A 25,049-nucleotide genomic window follows, 5' to 3' on the forward strand; every position below is an offset into this window, starting at 1 on the left:
CTCTCTTCCCTATCGCCGTACTTTCATCCTCAGTTGTGCTCTTCGCTCGCTCTGCTGGTTCCAGTCACGCTGAGGCCAAAGCCGACACTACACCCAGGAGTGGACGCTTACGAGCTACGTTCTAGAAAGCCATGACACAAATTTCCGCTCAAGTCCACAACAGGTCCTCCACTGCTGCGTTAATTATTACCTGAGTGTAGAAAGCTTTCGGTATAGGACGTAAAGCCTGACAAATTGCTTTCCCTCCCCCCGCTCCCTTCCTTTCAAGCGCGATTACAGTACGAAAGAGCTTTTCAGGACAAACAGCTTTACCGTCGGTGTCAAAACTAACCCCAACTTAAAACTGACGCAATCACCAACTGCACAAACACAGTGCCGTTGTTGTCGGGTTGAGCCATAAGGGACTTCTGTGCCATAGTTGGCACGTGACCCAAGCGCGCCTCATACCACTCACTCATTGGACCGAATGCAAGGAAAGCTACAGCTGTTGCTTGTAATTTTGATGTTAAGAAAATAACAGAAATGCTGGAGGTTTCAGTGCCCTTGTGTTTAATTTTATTTTATTAAGAAAGCCCCGCTCTCGAGTGAAAGCTTCGCCTAGCAACGTTGTCGCGTCACGTGTCCTATTCAAAGTAGGGCCTTTGCAGGGATAAAAGAAAAACACTTTTGTCGTATTACATATCGTTCGCAGCCATTTACAGGGCGAAACTAAAACCAATACAGCTTTGTCTCATCAGCCGTCTTATTTAAACGGTCCACCTTAACAGGGATAAGAAAAAAAAAAAAACTGACGGTTCATGTGGCTTTCGTAGCAGTGCATCCTTTACAAGATGAAATCAAAATCAGTGCAGCTTTGCCTCAATACGGGTATATGCCGTGATGCCCTCTTTACAGAAGCTAGAAATGCAGTTATGGTGCAGCACGTGTCTGTCGCAGCAGTGCAGTCTTCACAGGCTGCAAGTTTGCCGCAGCATCACGTGTCATATTGCAACGGGTCACACTTTACAGGGTTGAGTAAAAAAAAGTAAGATGCATCGCGTGGCTTTCGCAGCAGTGCACCATTTACAAGAAGAAAACAACATCAATGCAGCTTTGCCTCATTACGTGTGTTATTGCCGTGCTGCCTTCTTTAGAGGGACAAAAAAATGCAATCGTGGCGCAACGCGTCTTTCGCAGCAGTGCACCCTTCACAGGCTGAAACCGGAGCTAATGCGAGTTTACCCCATCCCGTGCCTTATTGAAACAGTGCGCCCTTTACAAGGATTAAAGAAACTACTTTGTCGGATCAGGCGTGCGCCGCAGTTTGGTCATCTTTGGCAAAGTAATATCGAAACCTGTGCAACTTTGCTGCATCACTCGTCTTATTGCAACGGTGCACCTTTTACAGATATAGAGATTTTGCTGTGTTACGTCTCTGCGTCACGAGTCTTATTAGTAAGGCGCACCCTTTAGAGAAATAAAGAAAAACAATGCAACTTTGTCTCTTATTGTGTCTGCCGGAGTGGTGCGCCCTTTCCAGGGTAAAAGCAAAACAAAGAGAACTTTGCAGCAACGCGTGTATTACTGAAACGGTGCACCCTGCACAAAAAAAAAGCAACTGTAGCATCAGCGCCTTTTGCAGTAATGCACCCATTGCATGCCTTATTACAACTTCTTCGTTTCACGCACCGTGCTGACGTAGTGAACTCATTAAACTAGAATGCAAAAAAAAAACTTTACTGCATCACAGCGCGTTTTGACTCAAGGGACGCTTTACAGGGAAAAGCAAAACGTGCAATGCACGAAAACGCCGTCAGAAGCTTCAGTCTTCATTAAAAACAACAGTCGTCGGTGGCCAGGTGGCGAGGCTAAAAACAACCACGGAACAAAGGACTCACAGAAGAAAGAACAGGCCACAAAAATGTGGTGAGTCTAGAGCCAGTTGGCGTGCTACGCGATAATAAATGGTGACGGAGGCAATGCACCTAGTTTGCGCATACACAGACACTTAAAAACTCGAGAGATTACAAACGGAAATAAAAAGAGCAAAACACGAGCCTCTTTAAGAAGCTCGATGCTGCGGATCGTTGTGTAGACGAAGGGAACAGATCTGCCCTACATCAAAGATGACTAACGGGTTGTCGCAGCTATAATGACATTCACCTAGATTCTGAAGAGGGCACGCAAAGCGGCGCTAATGAGGAAGTTGCGAGGCAATTGCAACTGAACTCATGCGCCGTGGAAGCCGGAGATTAGGCCCTTGGTTAATTACGGGTAGATCCTTCCTTCTCAGCAGCTCTAACCAGAGCGTCCAGCCCTGATTACAAGTGGCCGAGTTCGAAATCCGATTTGGGGCCAGAGCTCTTTGGCAGTGGACAGAGTTTAGCAGAGTCGTTCGAAGGCATAACACTTATGAAACACGTGTCACAGTTTGGTGTTTATCCGACAGCACGGCTCAGGAAGGCGACGTTGATCCTATGGTGTGTTGAGCCTCGTTGATTGTGCCGATGAACCAGCGACGGGGCGGCAGCTTCTCGCGGTTCTTCCATGAGACAGCGACTTCTCTCCGCCCGGAAGGCATGGCCCGGCTGGCTCTTGCGGCTTCGACCACGGCCTGGGTAGCCCAAAACCGTTGGGACGCCTCCGCTGCTCCGCACTAATTAAAATTTCGTCTCTTAAGCCACACGCTCTCTCCCCCACGAGAAGCGCGCTTCTTTGTGTACCTACTACTGCTACTTTTTGCACTGAGGGCCACGGCGGTTATTCGGACGTCAAACACGGAACCCGGCTGACTCATCACAGACATCAAGAAACTTGTGTCCAACAAACCTTGAAAGGAGTAGCGAAAGCGTCAAAATCAAGGCGCATGAATAACATCTAAGAGACTAAGAAGCAGATTCTATTAAGCATATCTGAGGCAGAGCATCCATTGCGAGGGGGAAAAAAAACTGCAGTTGCAGATTGTGGTACAACAAAAGCGAACATTTCTGAGTCGCCTTCCTCATGCCCTAAGAAGCCATTTTCAGGCGTACACAGATTGACGATCTAAGGCTCCATAAGAACTTCAATTTGTCTAAGTGGACACGCTTACGACTTTAAAAGTGTTGTGTTTAAGACACCATAAGTGCTTTAATTTATTTCACTGGTTTCACCTACCACACTAACTGGCCCTTCATAGAAGGTGCAGCATTAGTATATTTTATGACGAAAAGAAATATTGAGGTCAGTGAGAAGGCTAGAAAATAGTCGAAGCTTTAGCACTGTTTGAAGCGATGACCATGTCCTTTGATTTATTGATGAAAATGTGCTTGTATGGAATCAAACTCTGCCGAACAGCTACACTATTCAACGGCAGGAGACGTCATTGAGCATACAAGTTGGGAAATAAAAGCTGTTGAAGGCCCCGAGCGTGGGTCACTAAGCAAGTTTTGCCGATAAAGTTTTAGTTCTCTCTCTTACAGTGATAAGTATCGTTGAGATCTCGGGTCGGATATGCCGACCGGGCTAGACACTGCTTTAGGGGTTGCAAGTGCATGCAGGTGACGCTTGAGATGTTTATAAGAAGGCGGCCGGTAAACATTAATATAGACCATCCTCCGAACCGTCTATGTAATTACAGCACCAGTGAGCAATACAGACGAAGCTTTATTAGCCTTCCCTCAAGTTTAGTTCAGTTAAATGAACAACTTTCAAGACATCGTAGCGAGGATAACCCTGAGTGCACGCGTCGACGACGGGAAGACCCCAAAAGTATGTGCCAGAGATGCACATAGGACATTTCTGTAATAAAACAGCCATAACATTGGATCCCGTCAAGCGACCACAAAAATGCTTCTGTCACAAGACTCTGATGTAAATACGTGCTGCTGCGAACAAAGCTAGAAGGCTCAGACGGCAATCAGATCATGATGGCGCTACTTCGACGTTCCTCTGTGCATTAAATGACAACTCCGATGCTTTCTGGCGTTACCTTCGTCACGCGCTGTGAGTTAAAGAAGGCCTCGTATCGCTCGCTCCCCGACCAACGGCGGTGTTTTAGTTAACTCCAGTTCATCCAGATGAAGAGACAGGCAAATCATGTTGTTGGCACTAGGCATTCTAGTGTTACTTCAGCGGAAACCCGCTTCGCATTACGTGTATGGTTTCCGGCATTGTTACAATGAGCTGAAAATTTTAAGGGGCAACTGTACGCTTAACCGCCTTGGTCATCAGTGACATCACAGTGAAGCGAGTAATTCGCACCATCTTTGATATACAACCGGTATTGTTTACGGTACGTCGACTCGAAAAGTTCAGCGCGGAAATGAGGAAAATAAGAAGCGCTCAGATGTTTGGATTTTCAGGCTACCACATTTAGCGTGCCTGTAATGATAACAGAATCATTGTTCTGGTTTAATGAGGCGACTGACTCTCTACGCTGACATAGTGACACCGATTACTGGTGCTTATGCAGAGACCGCTTATCATTTGTGATTTTAGTTTAAAAATAGCAATTTTAGGACTTTAACTATAAAGGGCTAGAAGAAAAGGCGTGATTGAAAGGACAGTACTAGCAAAGAGGAATAAATTGTGACAGCAAAATCCGCTGGATCTCATTGTAACGGATATTCAATGTTTCCTTTTCTTATTGAAGCTGAAATGATTGCCAAGAAACACAGCAATTTGGTCATTATTCTGAGTTCCGCTGAGTATTATAAGCTTCGTTACTCCACCAGCTTGAGAGATGTGCTCGAAATCAGAATTGGGAAACTGCACTGCCTGTTAAAGAACAAAAAACAACACCATTAAAAAAAACAACCTGTGTCATTCATACCTCCTTGAAAAAGAGATAAATCAATGATTTGAAATATTTCGCCTTCATTTTCTTGTTTTTTCATGTGGCTTGTAGTAAAGGCCAAAAGACATCTCCTATGTTGCCTTTCATTGGAAAGTATGCATAAATAACAATGACGTACTACACAAGATAGTGGCTTTTGTTTTTGTCACAAACACCAAATCTCTAACACATGCAACAAACACATTTCCAGGCGAGTGCGGTGTTGCTGATGAACGTTATCAATTACATAAGCTCCAGAATGAGCCTTCTATGCAATGCCTATTTTTGGTGAGAGCGAAGGCCACCACGTCAGACATGGATCTCCTCATTATTGTTATTTGTTTAAAAAAGATCTTAAAGTAAATTGTGTTTTCGACACATAACCCATCTTTTCTTTTCTTTCACGCAACACCTTGGTGCATTTTTTTTTACACTCTTGAAAAGGCGGTTTTTCTGCCCACTCTCTATGAGTCTTTTTAATTGATGCTTGAATACGCTCTTAAGTCTGGCTTAGTACTTCCTTATCTGATCATACTTATGAGCTTCCTGTATGAGCGTGTCTTAAGTATTCCGCTGCAAGCAAGTGTGCGTACATTAGCTCTCCGTTATGGGCGGACAAGGAAGGTAAAACAAGAGTACTAAAACACTATGTGGTGCGAGTTCGAAATAGAAGCGCATTACACATCGTAGAATGTTTTCATTTTCTTTCAATTTACTATGTTCTTCTATTCCTATTTTTGCACCATGAAGCAGGTTTATCAAGAACAAATAAGCTCGCTTACGGGGTTTCATGATCGCCCCTTAGGAGTTCTTGGAGTTAATTAGTCCCGGGCCACTAACTTTTCGCTGCGCAGAAAAAATGAACGCATTACAAGGTAAGACCACTCCGCAGAGTCAATTTTCACACAGACTCTGGCAAGCTGAACCTCAGCAATACTTTTTTTCTTCGTTTTATTATGGAATACGAAAGAAGCCTCGCCTAATTTAGTATATGCAAGTTTTGTTTACCTAATTACGGGAGTGTTTTAGATAAACACAGGTTCTACTGGGCCTTTAGGCTGGCGTTATGATTCTTGTGCAGGAACAGAAAAGAGTATGTGGTAATTGCTTTTAGTAGATCTTCATTACGTGTACCTTCAGTCTGTGTAGCCCTGAGTTCGTTGTTCTGGAGGACAGCAGTTACTTTGGGCGATAGCTTCCCTTTAATCATCGTTGTTCTTGACAGCACTGCCCATTAAGGTCGACATGTTGAATTCCACCGCCCTCCCATACATATAGGGCGTTTTCTTAGAGACTCTGTTCGCTTTTATCGTCTTACAGTTGAATCATAAACATAGCGTAGTATAGCATACTCGATTAGCATAGGAAATGTTCGGAAAGTTAATTCTCATAATTATTTTGACGTAGAAGGGTGAGTGTTCGGGCTAGTGGGCAATTGACATGAGGTTTTATAGCGCAGAATGCAGGGACAAGACAAGGAGTTTGTGCACTGTCTTGTCCCTGCTTTTTGCTCTATGAAACCTCACGTGTTAGCACGTCCAACATTCTCAGAGAAAAATTTTGGAAATTGGAAAATTGTAAGATACTGTCACAAAGATACTGAAGGTAATCTACCAATCTTCTAATATACAGCACAATATTCCTTTTAAAGAGTTTACATCGATCTCGTCGAGAGTTAAGACTCCCATAGAAAACCAACGGGGAATGCTTTCGACGATAACAAAGACGTTAATAAAGAAAAAATGCAAGACTGCCGTTCGGTGATTTCTGGATATATAGATTGTTATAAAAGTCTTACATAATATGAAAAAATTGCGTTCATAAACAATTTGCCGTTCAAAAATGCTTTCGTCTAGAGTTGCTGGGTATGTTCTGACGGCTGTGATGTACGGTTAGTGCTTACGTAACTTCAGTTGCCTTTCAGAAACGAATACAATATTAAGTTGTTGGATGTGACATCTTAAAAGGAACACTGGTGAACATATTTGTTCCCAGCCAAACAGCCAAGAGTGCGGCATCAGTACCACAGCTTGCTGAAATTTTCAAAGATAATTAATTCTGATATCTCCTTCAAATGCGGCCATGTCTTAGTAACGGTTTGTGAGATAATAAGAGATGCAAAAGAACAGCACTTGTCCAGTATTTTTCTTCTTTTATCGGTGTAGTAAAAATCTTTTGACACTTTCTTTCAAAGCAGGGTATCAAAGCTGATATTTGGTTCGAATTGTTTTTCACAAATGAATTGCACATCTTGCCACGATCCTGCCGCAGCCTTCAAGCAAAGGAAGTGTAACTACAACAGAATAAAACAAAGCAAACTCACTCCGGAAAGCCTTTTTTGTGAAATACATAAAACTTCTTTTCGCTATTCTAGTTACCAGTGGCAGAACATCTCTCCCCCCTCCCCCCTCCCCCCCTCTCCCCCCCCCCAAAAAAAAAAAATGTATTGATGATGTTATAATGTAATCGTTAAATAAAATTGGAACCAGAGACTTTTTGGGGGAAATAGCTCGTAAGAAACCTTGCTTTTTGTGTAATGCAGTGGCATGCGCCTTTATGAAGGATGGCTGTGAAAGAGTACGGCGGTGCTGAATGAAAAACCCTTGACAGTTACCTTTGTAGTAAAAATTTTGTACTTATCTAGAAGAAGCTGCCATTTTTCAGTGCTTTCGTGAAGAACAGGCACTAATTTTTTCCCTAGCTGCTTCTGTCCTTAGTCTTTGGATCGCGGAAATGGACTCAAGAAAATTCATTAAGATACAGGTGGCTCCAGTGCCTCAGGTAGACAGAAAGATGAGCTTTGCTGCCGGAAATCAAACTTTTGTGCGATCGGCAATTCAGCAGATTAAACTCAATTGATTCTTGTCGGCGAAGAAAAGTTGGCGGAGCGTACATGAAGAAAGCGAAAGAGCCACAGGTAATTAAAGCTACCAGCATCTTTAGGATGGAAAGAAATCCAGGATGAAGAAGCGGACGGCAGGTGAACGATGCCGCAGTGAAAGAAACGGAATGCGGAAGTTCTGCAGCTTGAACCAGAGCTGATGACAAGTTTCTGGAGCACAGAATACAATACAGCGCTTTGTTTGGTGCGCCGTTCGATCACGAATACATTTGTCGGGAGATCAAAAGAATTAAAATCCGGCAGAACACAGAAGGAGCAAATGATAATATACTAGATATATTGATGTGCTTTTTCAACTTTAAAAGTTATTTCTGTATGTGGTAAAGAACACCTAATCATCAAATTTTGGAGGAATGTATTTTTGCGTGATGTTGATTGGCATGAAGATGTACTCTCCTCTGTTTAAATGGGCAGCAGTGATAAATGAGAACGATAGACGGTCTCGATGCTATTTAAATAATGACATTTTATTTTAGTGTGACTTTTAGCTCAGCCAAATTTAGAAATATTCTGACCACCATATATAGCATACCCAACAATGTCAGCAGCAGGTCTGCGGAATGTTCCGAAACTCTTAAAACAAACCTTTAGGCCTCCGCATCTGAATATATCTGAATTTTCACTTCGTTCTCTATTTGTCTTCTATTTTTGTGGCTTACTTAGTTTATCACGTTCTTTAAACAAATACTAACGGCAATTTGACCCATAACTCCGTCTGTTCCTAAGCTCCTGTATCCAATCGCATGCTAACCTTAAACACTGATTGACAGTTGCAGTAACCAGAAATGACAACACTAAAACCACAGTACAGTAGTGGACGAGAAGGAGCATTTTGAAAACACCGGCAAATTTACCCACCCCGCTACCATTTTAGCTTTCCTCATATTAGCGTTTGATTGCAAAGGAAGCATCAACGCCTTTGTTAACATCGGCGAAGCATTTTTTTTTTTACTAACAGTGCATTACTTTCCGGTGCGACATGAAGACGGCGGCTGTTGGTTCCAAGAGCCCTTTGAACTGCCCACATTACTGTAATAAGAATGGCGAAGAGGCGCAAAAATGCTGACACACAAATTCGCTGCTCACGGAAAATCACAGCCTGGAACTGCTCTGTAAATGTTCGTCTATCGAACACATCTACAACCTCTACGACAGAAGAGATGCCGCTTCTCATCTGCTGCTGGCAGTGTTAGTGGCTTCTGTTTTCCAGGAAAATAGGCCCCATTCGACAATTTCTCATGGTGAGCACGACCTTCACTATTTCCTTTTTCGAAGAAGTCTGCCATTTTCATCTTCATCGTTCATGAGGACAGTACGCACATTGTACATATTAAGACTCGCATGCTGGCGTTCGGAGCGATCAACACATTGCGTGCCTCCTATTTACATAACGCAATGTGCTCAGTCCGCTGCCCTCCTCTTCAATGATTGCAGACTTGTATGCCTCAGTGTTTTCTTTTGCTTTCATTTTCTTCTCAGTGTCGTAGGTTTTAATATTGCACTTGTCTTCAGATGCTGCAAAGAATCCTTTAGAAAAGAAACACTGAGCTGGATGAAAGTTTTGGAATGGTTTGCACAATAAAAAGAGTAGAAACGAGCTCTGAAGAGCGTCTTCAATCAGGGCGCCCTTAAACAAGTTGCGCCTACTAAAATTCCAAAAAAAGAAACGTTCGCGAGAAATCAACAAAGATTTTTGGTACGCATCTGTCAAAATTTCATAAGCAATAAGCGTGAGACAGCTCCTGTCGGTGGATTGTGTCCGTTTATTTGAACATGAGACGCGCTGTTGCGAAGTTAGGCTTCCGACTGCTTACAGAGGATCAAAAAAAGCACGCGTTTGATTTTTTGCCCTGACTTGAAAAATCATGCTGAAAATTATTTCTTTCTAGGTCATCACGGCGATGGATGTTGATGTTATGGTTACTACACTCAATAAGCTTTCCGCTGATGGAAGTCACCCAATTTACCACGACAAAATCATATCAAGTGAGCTCAAATTTGAAAATAATTCTGGTTGTTTTTGTGCGTGAGTGTGTGAGGAGTAGCTCACTGGGAATGTGTTGTTCCGAAACGACGGTGAACAAAAAATTTTCGGTTGGAGGTTTTAAGGCGACTGAAAGAGAACGTGTGAAGAAAACACACGGAATTGTAGAGATTGAATGGCTGGTGTCTCCATCAGTGCAATGCTCATCCCATACAGCTTTGTCTGTGACCCCGTATTTGGCTTCCCCTCCATGGACTGTTGTTCTCCGCCCCTCTGTTCACCATACCTCGCTGCAAGGAATTTCTCTTTATTCATGACAAAGAACAAAATATTGAAAGGAAACATGCTTGACAAAATAGCTTCCACGAGGCACCCAATTCCATCAAGCTTGAGCAGTGCCTGAGATGCTTCAAACGGTGGGAAGAAACAATAGGTAAGTGCATTGTTTAAAGAGGAGAGTACTTTGAACGGGATTGAGTGTTTTTTTTACGACATGCATTGGATCGCCGCTTAAGAAAACGTCCTTTTGTTTATTATTTTTTTTTGAGGGGGGAGTTCCGGGGTAGGCAAATAGGACAGAGTTCATGTCTACCTTTGTTAAGAGCCTGGCTGTATAGATATTATCCTTTCACTGCAAGCAATTTCAAGCTAGAAAAATGTGTGGGCGTGTTACTTTGGGTACCACGATAATCTTGCAGGGCAAAATATGGCAAAACCAGTCCGCATTGTTTGTTGCGTTTCTTGCATCTTTGCCTTATTAGCGCTGCTGGATCGATTCTGCTGGAGGCAAAGAGTACTAAGAAACTCTTCGAAGCGCCTGCAAGACCTGCTAAAGCATGGCTGAAGCTCGAATGAGGCACTCCACAGGCATTCCAGTCTTTAAAAAAGAAACACGCGCAGTCTATTCTAAGTCCAGACGCATATTTATTTAACCTAGGTATTGCATACCAAACAAAGAAGCAAGGTGCACCATCTCTTAAGAGGTTGAGGGCTGTTACTTATAGGCTTAAGAGACACACGCTCACTGAATCTCATTGTGCCCAGTAAACGTGCACTGCTTCTGTCTCGTTTTCTTTTGGTTTCAAGTTGCACATTTGCTCCTTTGCAATCCTATCTTTTTATGGAGTCTTTACGAAGCTCCAGACATTTCTTAGAATTAGAACTCGGGATGGCGACAAGCTTAAATATTTCAGCGCCAGACTCGCATTAAGAACGTCACCTCTATCTTCAAAGTGACGCGGGTGCCCGAATTTGAGGCCCAATGTGATTCTAATCAGTTCCAAACTAGTTTTTGATTTTGTAGTGCGAATTAAGCTGCATTCTTAATTTCCTGCTTCATTCTAACGAACAATAAGTAAGTGTAGAAAGGGCTGATCAATATAAACGAAAATTTCCTATATTTCAGAAGCTAACAAAGTTAACAGCCTAGGTGGGGAGCCCCGCGGTCAACAGTGGAAAACGGGGTGGGTAATTAAATATTTACTGGACTCATGCAGCCACCCCAGAAGTACTTTCTCCAAACTGTTCTTTGCAAAGACAAAGAGCGCGGTTCTATGTAATCTTGGTTATTGTTCTAAATTCCTCAAAAGGAGAAAAAAAGGCAAATACATGGTCTGCTCTGAAAGTAGTAGGACTCATTTTTTTAAGCAAAATTTATTCAGGAGAATAGTACAAACCATTACAATTTTTCAAGGTAGCACCCTTCCGCACCTGCACGCTGCTGCCAATGAGTTTTACAGTTTTCGTACGCCTCCAGGAACGCCTGGACCGGAATGCTGTTTAGCTCCCTCGTCACGGCCTGTTGAACCACCTCTACCGATCCGTAATGTTTCCCCTCGAGCGTCGATTTTATTCTCGGGAATAGAAAAAAGTCTGGCGGGGCCAAGTCGAGGCTGTAGGGGGGCTGAGGCAGCGTTGCCGCCTTGTGCTGGGCAAAAAATCGGGGTCCTCACTCACATCATGAAGAAGATCCTACCGGTTGGCCTCTTGCTCCTCTGACAACACTCCCGGCACCAACTTCGCGCACGCTTTCCTCATGGATAAGTTTTCTGCCACGATCTCAAAAACTTTGGTTTGAGGAATGCTCAAGTCATCAGCAATCATTCTGATACTCATTCTACGATCACTGTTAAGTAAATGTTCCACTCGCTACACATTTTCGTTGGTCTTGCTGGTCGAAGGGCGTCTGGAGCGGTCGTCTTCCTCCACTCTTTCCTTACCTTCTCGGAAAAGCTTGTGCCACTCAAAAAACACTTTATCTACCCATGGAAGCGTCACCTTAGGCCACCTTAATCATGTTGTGAGTCTCTTTGCCCGTTTTACTAAGATTTACTCAAAATTTGATCGCGTATCGCTGATCCAGTAAACGCTCGACGATTCTGCGTGACGAGACGTTTCGACAGGGATTCACAGTACAAGCGACCTCCTCTATTCAATGGCCGAGAGCCGACTGCCGATTTTCCCCAGCATTCCCAATATCCCCCTTCAACGATCCTGCACGCGCAGACCACCTCTCGTCCGCCCGTTCGCCCAGGAAAAAACCAGTCCTACTACTTTCAGAACAGACCCTGTATACATGGAACGCAAGCAGAAACGCCTCAACTCAATATGATAACCTTCGTGTCCCTACATAACGTTTTTTCTACGTATATATAATCAGCGTCACCGCATGTAGAGTGCTGGAACGGTGCAATTGCCTGCAAAAAACCTGCACCCTCGTCGTGTCTTTGAGGTTTTGCAATCTATGGTGGCCGGAAGTAGAGCCATTTAAACCAGCAAGCAAAATCGCCGTGAGCACTTTGCCTGGAAACAGCGAAACAATGTGATGCTTCCTAATTTCAGTTTTAATTTCGTGGTGCACACTACTCGAGACGCCCGCGTGTTTGTGTGCAATACAGTTGTACGAAAATGAATTTTTCTCGAATTTAAGGTATGTTGTCCTGCAATTGCAAGACTCTGTGGCGAGTGTTTATGGTACAAGTTCCGCTGCTCAATTCTGTGCTTCGTTGTAGGAGTGTTCTTTTCGTGGGCATGTTTTTTCGTGTAAATGTCAGTTCACCTGTACTTTTTTTCCATTTCACTGCAATACAAGCTAACATTGCTGCTAAAAGCTGCTAACAAACTAACAGCTGCTGCTAACATTGTATAAGTTTATTCTTTTGGTTTTATTGTATTGGTATCCGTGTGCTGCTAATATTGAATAATTTTATTGTTTTGGTTATGTAACAATGTAAGTTCACTCCTGCTTGGGCCAAGCAGTGGCCTGCAGTGTTCTGAAATAAATAAATAAATAAATAAAATACGCCCGCCCCCTCCCCCTCCCGTAATGCCATTTATGGTGCTGTGGGCACGATGGTAAATAAATAAATAAATAAATAAATAAATAAATAAATAAATAAATAAATAAATAAATAAATAAATAAATAAATAAATAAATAAATAAATAAATAAATAAATAAATAAATAAATAAATAAATAAATAAATAAATAAATAAATAAATAAATAAATAAATACTCAAGGGTGACGCAGAGTGTACATTCAAGTGTGTTGCCGTCATTGATCAATGCAGGTAGAGTCTGCCAGCAAAATGACGGCAGGGGGGACATGCATGTGTACGAACCCTGGGAATACGAACCCTTGGGTCGTATTTCGCGTGCCTCATGAACTGCTGCCGTCCTACCAAACGTTATAATAAAGAAACAAGGACTGTGAAGTAGATTGAAAGCGATGTGATAATGGTCCACTTCACAGGGGTTAACATTTCGATTCGCCACTTCAGGCAAAGCAACTTATTGCTCTTAGTACACAACTGAGTAAAACACCTTTGAAAATATTTTTTAAACTGCGAGAATGGCCTTGCTGTGATAACGCTGCTGTAACGCACTAAATGAACGTCACGTACGTCCTCTTAATATGGAGGTTGTTCCCATATACTAATGTTTTTTGTGAACCGTTAGGAAAGGGCTTCTGTGACGTCCCAGAGGCTGTTGCGTTTCGTGTTAGGACCGGAAATCTCCCGTTGAAAAGCAATGTGTTCGACTCGAAAGAGCCCGACTTCAAGTAAAATAAACAAAACTTCTTGCGGCAGGCGAGCGCTCTGCTACGACTGGGAAATTTCACGGGAACAAGATTGCCAACAACCGATGTTTACAGCTTCTATCAGCCGCCTAATCTGAAAAATAAAGGTGAACAGTGTTCTTCTGCGTTTCTGAAGAGGAAAGATTTCGAGACCGTACTGAAAGAGAACAATCTTAGACAGCCCCTTGGCCGGAAGGAATTAACCGTAGGAATCAAACGAAAATCACAAGCACGGTGATATCTATCGAAACGAAAAGTCTCTTCTTGCGTCAGAGTCCGAGAGCAGCAAATATTTCCGCATCGGTGGCTACAGACGGCTCAACCTGCCAGAAATTTTCTACCACATAAAAGGGCAATGAGAACAAAGAGGACGAAATAAAAAGTGCAGGAAATCATAAGTTATTTCCGCACAGTTTTGGCAAAAAAGGGGAAGGCAGCAGCATTCCGATGACGCTCGAAGATGATGCGGCAAGCATTGCTTGCTATGATCCTCAGATGAGCCGAATCAACCGCTTTACCACAGCGTTGTGTGTTCCAGTTTTTTTTGGCCAAGGAACTGTGCAGTACATCACGCGAATATTGCGTAAGACAATAGACTAGAAGTGTTAACTGCAAACTATTTCTAACGAGCTGCACCGGCTTTAAAGCATTTTTCAGAGTGACATCTTGCGTAACTAGAAGCGTAAAGCGTCTTGCGACCTCCAGTTTGGTCTTACTAATACAAAAGCGAATTCATAAAAAAGTTCACGTCTCCTTGGCAATAGTACTGTTAGATTTAGTGTCCGGCCAGTACACGGGAGCCACTGCAGAACTTCATAGCAGATTTGTTTGCTCACACAACTGTTCAAACCTCTCTCTACTGCCTGTTTTCCAACTTTACTATTGCCGCTTTTTGCTACTGTTAATTAAGTACTCAAGACTTAAGTACTCATGCCGAAAACTCAAGAAATTTATTGCCGCCAGAGCTCGAGGAACCAGTCTGGCCCCCAAAAAAGCAAAAAACAAAATGCTTTTCATGGATGAGAAACCAAAGACGCGAATTGTAAATAAAAGTGTTTTTCAACCGCTAGGAATCTTCAAACTGCTTAAGTTTAGAACGAAAATTTCATTCTTATAATTTTGTATTCAGGTTTCCACTACGGCTTCACCATTTATTCAGCGCTTATGCTTGCTTACAATTAAGCAGAACGCATACCTAAGCAACACTCTGGACAAGATGGAAAGGGAGCCCAGAAAGTTGTAATGGTCGACAGTTTTTTTGTGGCTGTTGCGAATGACCTATAGCCTGTCCATGATCCTATGCCAATTGAATCAGGCTGGACACCTTAGCAGCGGAAAACCCCGCTTAACCAGGTGAAGCAAAGCAGGCTATTTAAAACGTATAATCCTACACGTCGCGAAACGGGCTTGGTTTTATCAACGATAATGAGCACGAAAAGTACGATATGCCTCAACAGATTATTCAAAGGAAAAGAGCCGGAGGACACAATGACATCCGCCGCCAACTTTCGAAGGCATGAATCGTGAGGAGGCCAATTTGTACAAGCCCGAAATAGAGTAATTTAAAATCAGGCCACATCCAGTGCAAGCTTCCTGAGTAAGCACGAAGTAGGATGTTACTCTGTGCAGACTTCTCTACAGAAGTAACTGCGAAAATGCAGCAAGCTGGAGCAAGTCACTGTCCGTCGACGGCAGCTTGCTGACTTATCAACGAAAAAAACGGGGTCATCGCTTAGAGGCAGCGTGGCAGAAGCGGAAAGTTCCGTTCTCTCGAGGTCGGCCTGACGCGCGGAAGGACAATGATATGCCTTGTCCGCTGTCTCAAAGTGCCAGAGCTAGCTGGAGCATATAATGAGGTCAGACGTGTTCTGCCCCCTAGGAATGCTGGGAAGCTTCCATTCCTTTCTCTCCCTTCGCGCAGAGACTGGACGCGGCGCGTGGAGCGGGGGCGGAGATAACGCGTGTGAAAGAGCGGCCGAAACTCGGCTTCCGGTGCAGCGGTGCGGCACCTTTGAGGTCGTTTTCAGGAGACGAGCTTCGGATAGGAGGAACATAAAGAACAGTGCGAAAAAGTGACGGATCCCGGGAGCTGCGAAAGGGCAGAACTTTTATAGGTCACTGCGTTCTCCAGTTCCGTCAAGAAGGAAGAGTGAGTTGCTTTTTTAGCCTTTTCCGAACGAACAGGGCTTGTTAAGAAAGAGAATTGGATGCAATTGATACCAAAAATTTTCAAGCTTCCTGGCTAGATTGAAAGAAAGGAAGAGAAGGAAAAGGAGGCGTAGGTGGAGGTAGTTGTGGACACTATTCAAAATTCGCTTCACGTAAACAATACGATCTTGAGTATTCAGAGGAGATGGAAAGAATATGATTTAAAAAAAACGCATCGCTTTAGAAGTATTGCAATTCTTATAATGTTCATAATGCAACAAACGTAGTTCTCTCTCTATTTTATTTTAACACTACTACCCAGACTTTTTAACAAGACCTTACGGTAGGATTGCACAGCCATGGCGGCCGCGCTACAGGCTCCAAGCATCTGAAAGCACAGAAGAAACAGCAATTTACAACCCGCAACGAGAAAGGCTACGAGTTAGAGGTCATCGCACGACCACTATCACACTTCGTTCCCTAAGTAGCCTGGAATGCAAATAGCTCTGTGCAGGCGGCATTCCAGATTGCGGCAAAAGTGATCTATTATCCTCGTACTTATATAAGCAGCTTGTTTTGGCCGAAGAAGTTGGGGAACAGCTATCTGAATCCGCGTTTTCAAGAAAACAGATAAAACGACTAAAAAATGAGCAAGTGAGCACACTCACAAAACGCTGGTAGGCGGTACAGTGACGGGCGCATTACGCAGCGAAGTTAGAAGGCGCACAAACATACAGCTTTCGGCATATGGTCTAAACGAGTAGCGCAGCCATCACACTTGCCGTGATGACTCCTCGGGCCACTGAGTCCCATATTCAGCACTCGTGGTGGAAGCTAAGCGGCCATCCATCATTTTGGTCAACGTCTTCCCCAGTTGAGGAGCAGTAGGTATCAACAACCGAAGAAGCAACATGCCAAGAAAGATTTAAACAAACAAACAAAAAGACAGCAATGCAGGAAGCTACATCAGCCTACTTGTCATCATCGCCCTCTTCAACTTTTCTGTGAAACGATCGAGAAAACGCCCGATTGCAGAAGCTATTGCTGAAATTCAGCAGGAATGATAGACAGTTTGACGTCGATATATCAAGAAAACTGAATGCTGCCGACAAGGCTACCACAGCTAAAATCACAAGGTTTCATACTGTTATTGTGAAAACTTTAAGAAACTACTTCTCTGTTTGCTTCTTAAACCTCTGAATTGAATAATTGGTTAGTTGATCGATCAATTGATTGCAATACTTGTGGTACCGATGATGATTATGGTGTACTAGAAGTAGAGGCAGCGGAAAAAACGGGCGCAACGGCGCATAGGCGGTGTGAAGCGGAATTGCCGACTGCGGACAGGGGCGCTGGCATTGATTTAAGCGCTACTCCCGAGCAGACGAAGTTTCGTCGCCGTCTCCGCCACCGGTGCGTCTGGTTCCGGTTGTCGCGTTTCTCCGCCTTGCCGTTTGCCCGTTTCTGCTTTGGAAACGGGCAGAAAAGTCGCTGGAATAGCAGCTTCTTAACACGTGGATGCAGACTGCAGTGTTTTGTTTATCACAAAAGGAAACTCTGAAGGTGCTATTGCCTTTAGTGAACATTCTCACAAAAAAGAATATGCAGTGATTTTAAAATTAGTGCGCACCTCGCCAATTCTTGCGGCGCGTTGTACGCTTATAGGCTATGCGGGAGGCACGGAAAGTAAGCGCGCTGCCACCTGGCGGCTTTCTGCACAATACACATACCTTACGTAAAGGCCGCCCCTTTGTGCAATATTGGTGCGAAAGCATTTCTTGCCTCATCAGTGGCGTGGACAGGATGCGTCACGCTTTCAATAATCCATATTCAAACAACAATAGAATCCATAGCCATCCAACAAGCCAATCATTAAATCCATAATCCAACAAGCCAAACCATAGTCCACAATCCTATTCATCATCCAACCCAGAATCCAATTATGCACGAGCTGTTAATGAAGAAAAATGAGAAAAGAAAATTGGGTCTAGGCGGAAATAGAACCCGGGCCGGTCCTTTTCTTTCTCTATTGCATGGCAATAGTGCCGAAAAGGAAAATATGAGTACGCTTTTCATCAGCCATGTGAAATAAAGTTTGAGTATGAGTTTCGCCTGCTATGTGAATTAAAGTGCCTGACGGTAGCCCGTCTGGTTGGGGTTGCGCATAACTTAGTTCGCGTACCGTACATACCGTCTGAGAAGGCATATCTTTTTTTTTGCTATTATATTTAGTAATTTTGCCAGACGAAATTCCCGACAGCATCTTTCAATGAAAAAACCATGGATAGAACCGTTTTTCTTTCTTTTTTAACATCATACGACTCAGAAAAAGTGAAGAAGTAGTAACCACTGACCCGTTTTCCATCATCAGATTTGAAGCAAAAGATCTATTGTGAAGTAACATAAAATCTTAGCGTGTTTTACAATCTCGTTTTTTTTTAAAAGCCGAAATGTTGGTATAGGAGTGAATCAATGGTCTGGTCCCGAAAGCCTTTTTGAATGCATGGCTGATAGAAATTATAAAGGTTCTACTGTCTGCCTTCAGCACGAAAGTCGGCCAGTGACGAAAATTTGAACAGTACCCCTAGTTCAGGAACTTCGTTAATTCTTATGAAATTGAGGTGAACGCAGCGGGCCATGAAAAAAAATAAAAATTGGTGAAACATAAAGAGACAGAAGAAAAGCTCTGCTGATTAGACAAGAAGTGTAGTACGATACATGGCGTCTAAGGTCCCATATCGACATGGGCTACAAAGGACGTCATCGTGCAGGTTCCCGGACTGATTTAGACCGCCTGGGGGTCTTTAAAGTGCACTAACATCACATGAGACACAGGCGTCTTGCGTTTCACCTCCATCGGAATGATTATAAAAAGCATACGTGTTAATAACATTCTAGCTCAATGTAAATAGAAGTGAACGTGGACAGGACAGACCTCGTAGAGAACCGATAAACGATGATCTGCTTCTGTATCAGAGTGTTCACCGAGAGAAGAAATTCGTAATCGAGGTAGCTGAGAGGCAGTTGAAATTATGGACTGAAAAAATAACCAGGAATAACCTGGCCGCAGCTGTCGCATTGCAGAAGTCGCTAGAAGCCCTTTGGCGATGCCTTTTTCCTGTGATAGACTCAACTGAGTTGATGATGCTGATTCTTTGAAGCATGTCCTTGCAGTCTACTCAGCGGTAAACACCTCCGAAGTATCCGTCTTAGTGCGGCAACAAATTACGTCAGAAAAAGCGCTTTGTGGCGATATGTACGAAAAGGAAACATTAATTTTTCTTGTTTTTGTGTAGGTGAAATCTTTTATTCGAAATCTGCACTTCGAAGGACATATGAAGATATATGGCATAATATTTATGAGCAGCCTTCTCACACTAAAGGACGTGAGTGCTTGACTCACGAAAAAGCAAGTCATGGAGTACGGGCTAATTATCGGTGAAATATTGGGTAACACTTCCTCTGTAGTGCCATGGCGCGAAAAATTAAAATTTGTCACGATACTCCGGGCCGTTATCTAAGCTGTTATTTGGGATTTCTCAGCAGTGAAGCACTTGCTGCAGAGAATTACCTTACGAAGAAACGAGATATGATGTTTAAATTGAAGTAATTATGGCTTTGCAGGGCAGTGTTCGACTTTCCGCTGGAATATAACACTCCTTAATGCGTGCACACAAATTTCTTTAATTGTCTTCACTTTGGGGACGTTGGGCTGCAACGACCACTGTTCGCCATTATCGCCTAATTGTGCTCCCATACAACCTGACGCTACTGACTGCGGCGACAGCATACGAAAGAAAAATGTCTTCTAAGCACCCGATCGCTTGCGAATTGCTTCTATATAGAGGGATGCATAGCTTGTTCAAACCGAAAATCAATGCATGCCTCATTAAAGACGGTGTGATCGCAGGTGAACTCAGCTTCACAGCTTCTGGTGCTTGGATCCTGTAAAAAGATTCATTGCCTTTGATCAGTTCCTGTGGTGGTTTACTGTTTTAATATGCACTTCCTTACCTACTTCTGTGGCTTCATTTAGGCTCATTTATTTCTCCATGCTCACCAAATGACGAGGCGTTAACTAAGCATTATCGTACAAAAATATTGTTATATTTTATAGACACCAGGTAAGACTAGAACAGCTCGTCTTAATCGCAGTGCATGAGCAGAAGACGTCCAAATAATGTTGACTGCATAGCACCCCACGCGACATCAATAGGTTGTGAGTTCAGATCTCACCGGATGCGTGTAGTATTGTAGTTTACTTTCTTAAGTCTTCCATCACTTAAAATGAATGCTGATATATTTTTGCTGTGTTATACAGACTATAAAGCAATAAGAAAATAGTTTATAATGCTTTTATTCTTTTGAGACTCTTGCCGTATGACAGAAAATGTACAGTTGCTGCAAAACTTCATTTCCCTGCGGAATGCTGTAGCCAGAAATAAACGCGCTCCTCTCTTTACTATTTTTATGCTTTGAAGACTTATTGCAATGCAATTAAATTTGTCCTCGAAGAAGAATTGTGCAGTCATTTTTCTGATTCTTTTCGTGCTGTTGTGCTTGAAATCACATTTCCTACAGCAGGTAAATTTCTCCTCCTATCTCGCTACTTCAGCGAAACCATTAGATAAAGTGAAGCGTCTCCGCAGTATTATTGCACTTCCCATACCGAGGAAGAAGGCACTCCTGTAAGGAAAGTACCATCCTCTTATATGTTGCCAATCCATTCGAACGAATCGACACTGCACCAGTGATTCTCCCCAGCAATCTTGCTTTCAAGTGTGTCAGCAACTTCATTAAAGTAAGGGTAACGATATATCCTGAATGAAAAGAACCGCCTCTGAAACTTGTCAAGTCAGCATTACCCCTTTCTCCGTTCCATCGACCCACAGCTCAAATCAAGGCTACCACTCGGGCTTCCGGGTCTTCTAGAAACAATTTACTATCGCTTTCGTCTTAATGTTGCATTTATGAATAGTCTACGGTACTGTTTCAAGCAAGCAGACAGTCCGTGTTGTGACAACTGCGGCTGAGTGGAGACTGTACTTCATATACTTTTCGAATGCCCAGTGTGCGCTAACAGCGTGTGCACTATGAACAATACTTGCGGTCCGTCACCCAAGTGCCACTCACAGTGGACTCCACATTAGGTCCTTTAGGCTGCTACATTCCGCAGCGACGTGCAATGATATTCTTATTTGCCCATTTAGACGCTATTGGTGTTTTAGACACACTCTAAATTGTCCACACACTTGATCACCCAGCAGTACACACAGAAAACTTGACTTAGGAGTCATTCAAAGAAGCCATCATGCAGTGAACTATTGCGTCAAAAACCTCTTTCGTGACCGCACTCTTTTCTAGCACACTTCTTCCATCTTGACTTCCCTACTCCCTCCCCTACGCAGAGTAGCATTTCAGTGAAGATTATCCACGCCGGATAAAATCGAGAGAGCTCTCTCTCTCTAGCATTTGTCAGGCACGTACGACGCGCGGCTTTTTCAACAGGAGCTTGCAAGCCGTGTGCTACGTCGCCAAAAAAGCGATATCTAGCCTTGACCGATTGGCTTTCAGAGTCCCGCGGTGAAAAGCAGCGCAAAAGAATAGCATAGCCGATCACCGCATCCGGATGCTGTGCACGTCGTTCGTATGAAGCCGCACCACGACCGTCCTGCTGACTGGACTTGAGGCTGAGCGCCGCCAGTTCTGTGTCATGATAACTGTGTTTAACTTTGCGCGTCTAACCCCTTTTTCCCACTGAGAACGCGGTCCGCATCAAAGCGATGCTGCAGAGGAGGGAGCAATGATACGCCACACAATTGGGGACAGAAGAACTTGCTCCAGACTGCCGAGCGGTCCCAAGCAAGATGGCGAAGCACTTTTTCTTTCCCCACTTCTGAGCTGTATCAATATTTCAAACAAATTCGCCATAGAGTTGCGCTGTATTTGCTACCAGGCGAAGCGCTATAGGGAAGTGCACCATGTGGTGCTGTCTTTTGCCATTCTCGTTTCGAGGTTCTTAAGCCTCTTCTAAAAAAAAGAATATAATATAAGGCGTACCCCGGCCGATCCCTTTCAATAAGGTGCTTAAGAGTCGCCAACAAACACGCAGGCCTAATAAGGCGCACGTTAGGCTGGATACCCGAGGAGAGGAGAGAGAGTTTAGCTATGAAAAACTCTAACAAAGACAGAGAAAAAAGCCGCTTTCTCGGGATCGCGACCGCATGAGAAGAGCGCTCATGTTGACGCTTTTCTGATTTTCTTCAAGTAATGTGACCTGGCAAGAGGCTGAACACCGTATCGACATCTTGCGAGAGTAAGTCTGGGTCTTGGCTCATGAACGAAAGTTTGGACGGTCAGTGTACTTTGCAAAAGGTAGCGATTATTGACCCGAGGTTTTTATCAAAGCACGCCATCGCCGCTTATACGCTCTCCCGCGGGGCCATTCACCAGCTTTAAGAAAGCGCGGAGGCGTCGTGTAGCTCATGTCACAACAGGGCATCGTTACATCATGCCATCTAGTGAGGAAAAAAAAATTAGATGAGTAGGAATAAAAAGAAGTTGCCTAACCATGAGATGGAGTGCGGAAAGTTAACCAAAGAAGCTAAAATACTGTAGCAGTACATCGAGAACAGTGCTACCTCAATAGCAGCATTCATGCCAGGCTCGTGTGCGGGGTTTGTATTGTTGGCATGTGCCGGTGTCTTTCAGGCTCATATTGGAGGAAATAGGCGAACTATGACCAATAAGAGATTCAGCCAGAGACGCCAGCCTATCCTGACAACAAAAATAAAGTAATGGGGTAGGCGTTTTTCTGAACAAAAATGCGTCCGAACCAGCAGGGTTTCTATTGGAGACATGTCATATTAGAGGTGTTACATTATATTTTCAAACCAAAATTCAAAGCGAAGCAGTGCAGAATCAGTAAGAAGGGTATCGGTCGTGCCCACACCATGTTCCGTAAATGCAAGCAGATGCAGGTAGCATTGAGGACCAACCACGAGAGTCGGCACTGCTGGCCCGCAGAATCGGACTTTCAAAACTGTCTAGAAATTTTACAATGTTGTCAGCTCGTTTTGAACACTCGCACCTTAGAGTTCGTCAGATCCCATTTCCTTCGCGAATGCTCTGGTCAACTTTTGCGACTATGCACTCGTGCTGTTTCTGCCGCGCCTTTTCACACATTTGAAGACTGGCATCTTCTCGTGCTTGTTCTTGGCACACTTCTTTCTCTCTTTTCAGTTTTTTCAAAATTCCGCTTTGTCTATTCTGTACTGCTCCCCGTAGCATCTAAACTTCAAGCTGCAATCTTTCCAGCTCCCTTTCCTGTTTCTCCAGCTCTCGTTCCTGTCTGCTGTTAGCTTCTTTTCCTGCTCAGGTTTCAGGAGTTCCCACCTATAGGTTGTTGTTTCCTCGTGGGCACTCTAACAGAGTTTTTCTCAGATTTCAAATTTCGCTATGTGATCCTGTACTACCGCAGCCAACTTGTCGCACAACGCTAGCAAATCCACCTCAGACCGCCCTTTGAGATCCACACTTGCTGTCCCTCGCGTCGGGGTTGCTGGTCAAATGTCGTGAGATTAACACCCACGCATCAGCGAAACACTCCTGTTGATTCCAAGCAGGTCAAACTTATTAACCAAAAATTAGCCCTTCGAATCTCAAGCAAAGTTCGAGCACTCACCCAAAAAAGCAGCACCAGGTCGCATGGTGAAGAAAACGTGGCGCGTCATTTCGCCTTGCGCACTTTACCTTTCAAGCTCTGACCTGTGCATATGCCTAGACATGGGCACAGCGCATGTCCAGGAACAAGGTTTGTGAGCATATTTTTCTCGTCTTTCTGGTAAAATTCGTTATGAATCACAGCTGTCTAACCTTGATGGCGAGTCCACTGAGATGCATGTCTGAGCAAAGAAGGTTCTGTACGCGTATTTCGCACTTTAACTTGTTGCCTCAAGCACTCTAAAAATGTGGTTATGTACCTAGCATTTGTACTGCTAGTGCTTTTTTTGTAAAACCAAGGACATTTTACTCTCTCCTATATCCGAGGGCACAAATCAGGGCAAAATTGCTAGACAAACATTCTTGGTAATAAATTACACGCTGGGAATTTTTGTGGATCACGCTAAAATTTTGACATCGGTTCCTGCTGTGGTTATGCATTCGCCTCTTATTACCTCCGACCCTCGTCGTCTACATTCTCTTCGATAGTCACCAGGGATGAAGCCTGCAACTCAAGCACCGTGCGTTCATTATTGCGACGTTCATGAATTTTTGTCGTCTTTCGGCACCCAAGGATGTTGCGGCGTAGGAAAGGGCGTCGTCCAAAGATTGGAGTTTATGTCCTCCTATGGCCACGGCTGTGAGGCTTTGCCTCTGCGAATGACAAGTCTAGTGTACGGCGTTCCGGCTAATAATAGCCGGGAGCTATTTAGAAGAGTGCTTCGTTGAGCTTTCCCGAGAAGCGCTAATCTCTGCATTTTAGAAAAACTGATCATCACTCGGTTTTGCGAACACTGGACGGTCATTTTATACCCTCATAAGGAATGTAATGATAAAAGGCGGGTTCCTATATGTGCACATATAGATGAACGAATGACGCCTGATCTCTTGCTAAGCCGACGCACGTGCCCGCGTATCAGAATTCAGGTCGTTGAACCATTTTCTTTCCTGCAGCCCCCAATAATCCTTGAATGCTGTACCGACTCAGAATAATTGGCATTCAAGCAAGCTACGAGCAATGAAGCCTTAATGCAGAAACTAATCTTTCCACTGCGAGGGTCTCACAGTCACAGTTTCCTCTGTTTGTTTATACTTCTCATCGTAGGGTGGACGGCGTCCCGTGCGAGAGGTCCCTGAGAGCAGCAGACAGGCAAATGAACTCAGCTCATGGAGTATAGTGCTCGCAAATACTAAAAATGACCAGAAGCAGGGCGGCACGCTTCGTCAGTCAGCGCTGGGCAGAGCATACTGATCGTCCCTCTGAAAACTCCGACTTATTTTCTGCCTTGTAATGGGCACAGATGGGCCCAGATTGTCGCGGACTTTTATAATCTTCCTCGGGGTTCACAAAAAAAGTATCAGTATATATCTCGCACGCGCTCTTGGCGGAAAATTTGTTGTAACGCTTACAGCTGAGCAA

General features: G+C 43.8%; 1 long non-coding RNA gene across 1 annotated transcript in view; it reads left to right on the forward strand.

The window, feature by feature from the left end:
• The first annotated feature begins 1,880 nt into the window (after positions 1-1,880).
• The window catches only part of LOC149372203 (uncharacterized), a 39,743-nt gene continuing 16,574 nt past the window's right edge, over positions 1,881-25,049 (forward strand). The window contains exons 1-2 of the long non-coding RNA XR_016286973.1: positions 1,881-1,905; positions 9,587-9,683. This is a non-coding gene — a long non-coding RNA (uncharacterized LOC149372203). The remainder of the gene's footprint in view (positions 1,906-9,586; positions 9,684-25,049) is intronic.

This window comes from Amblyomma mixtum, chromosome 1 (genome assembly GCF_055824585.1).
Source record: "Amblyomma mixtum isolate Tamu chromosome 1, ASM5582458v1, whole genome shotgun sequence".
Taxonomy (NCBI): Eukaryota; Metazoa; Arthropoda; class Arachnida; order Ixodida; family Ixodidae; genus Amblyomma; species Amblyomma mixtum.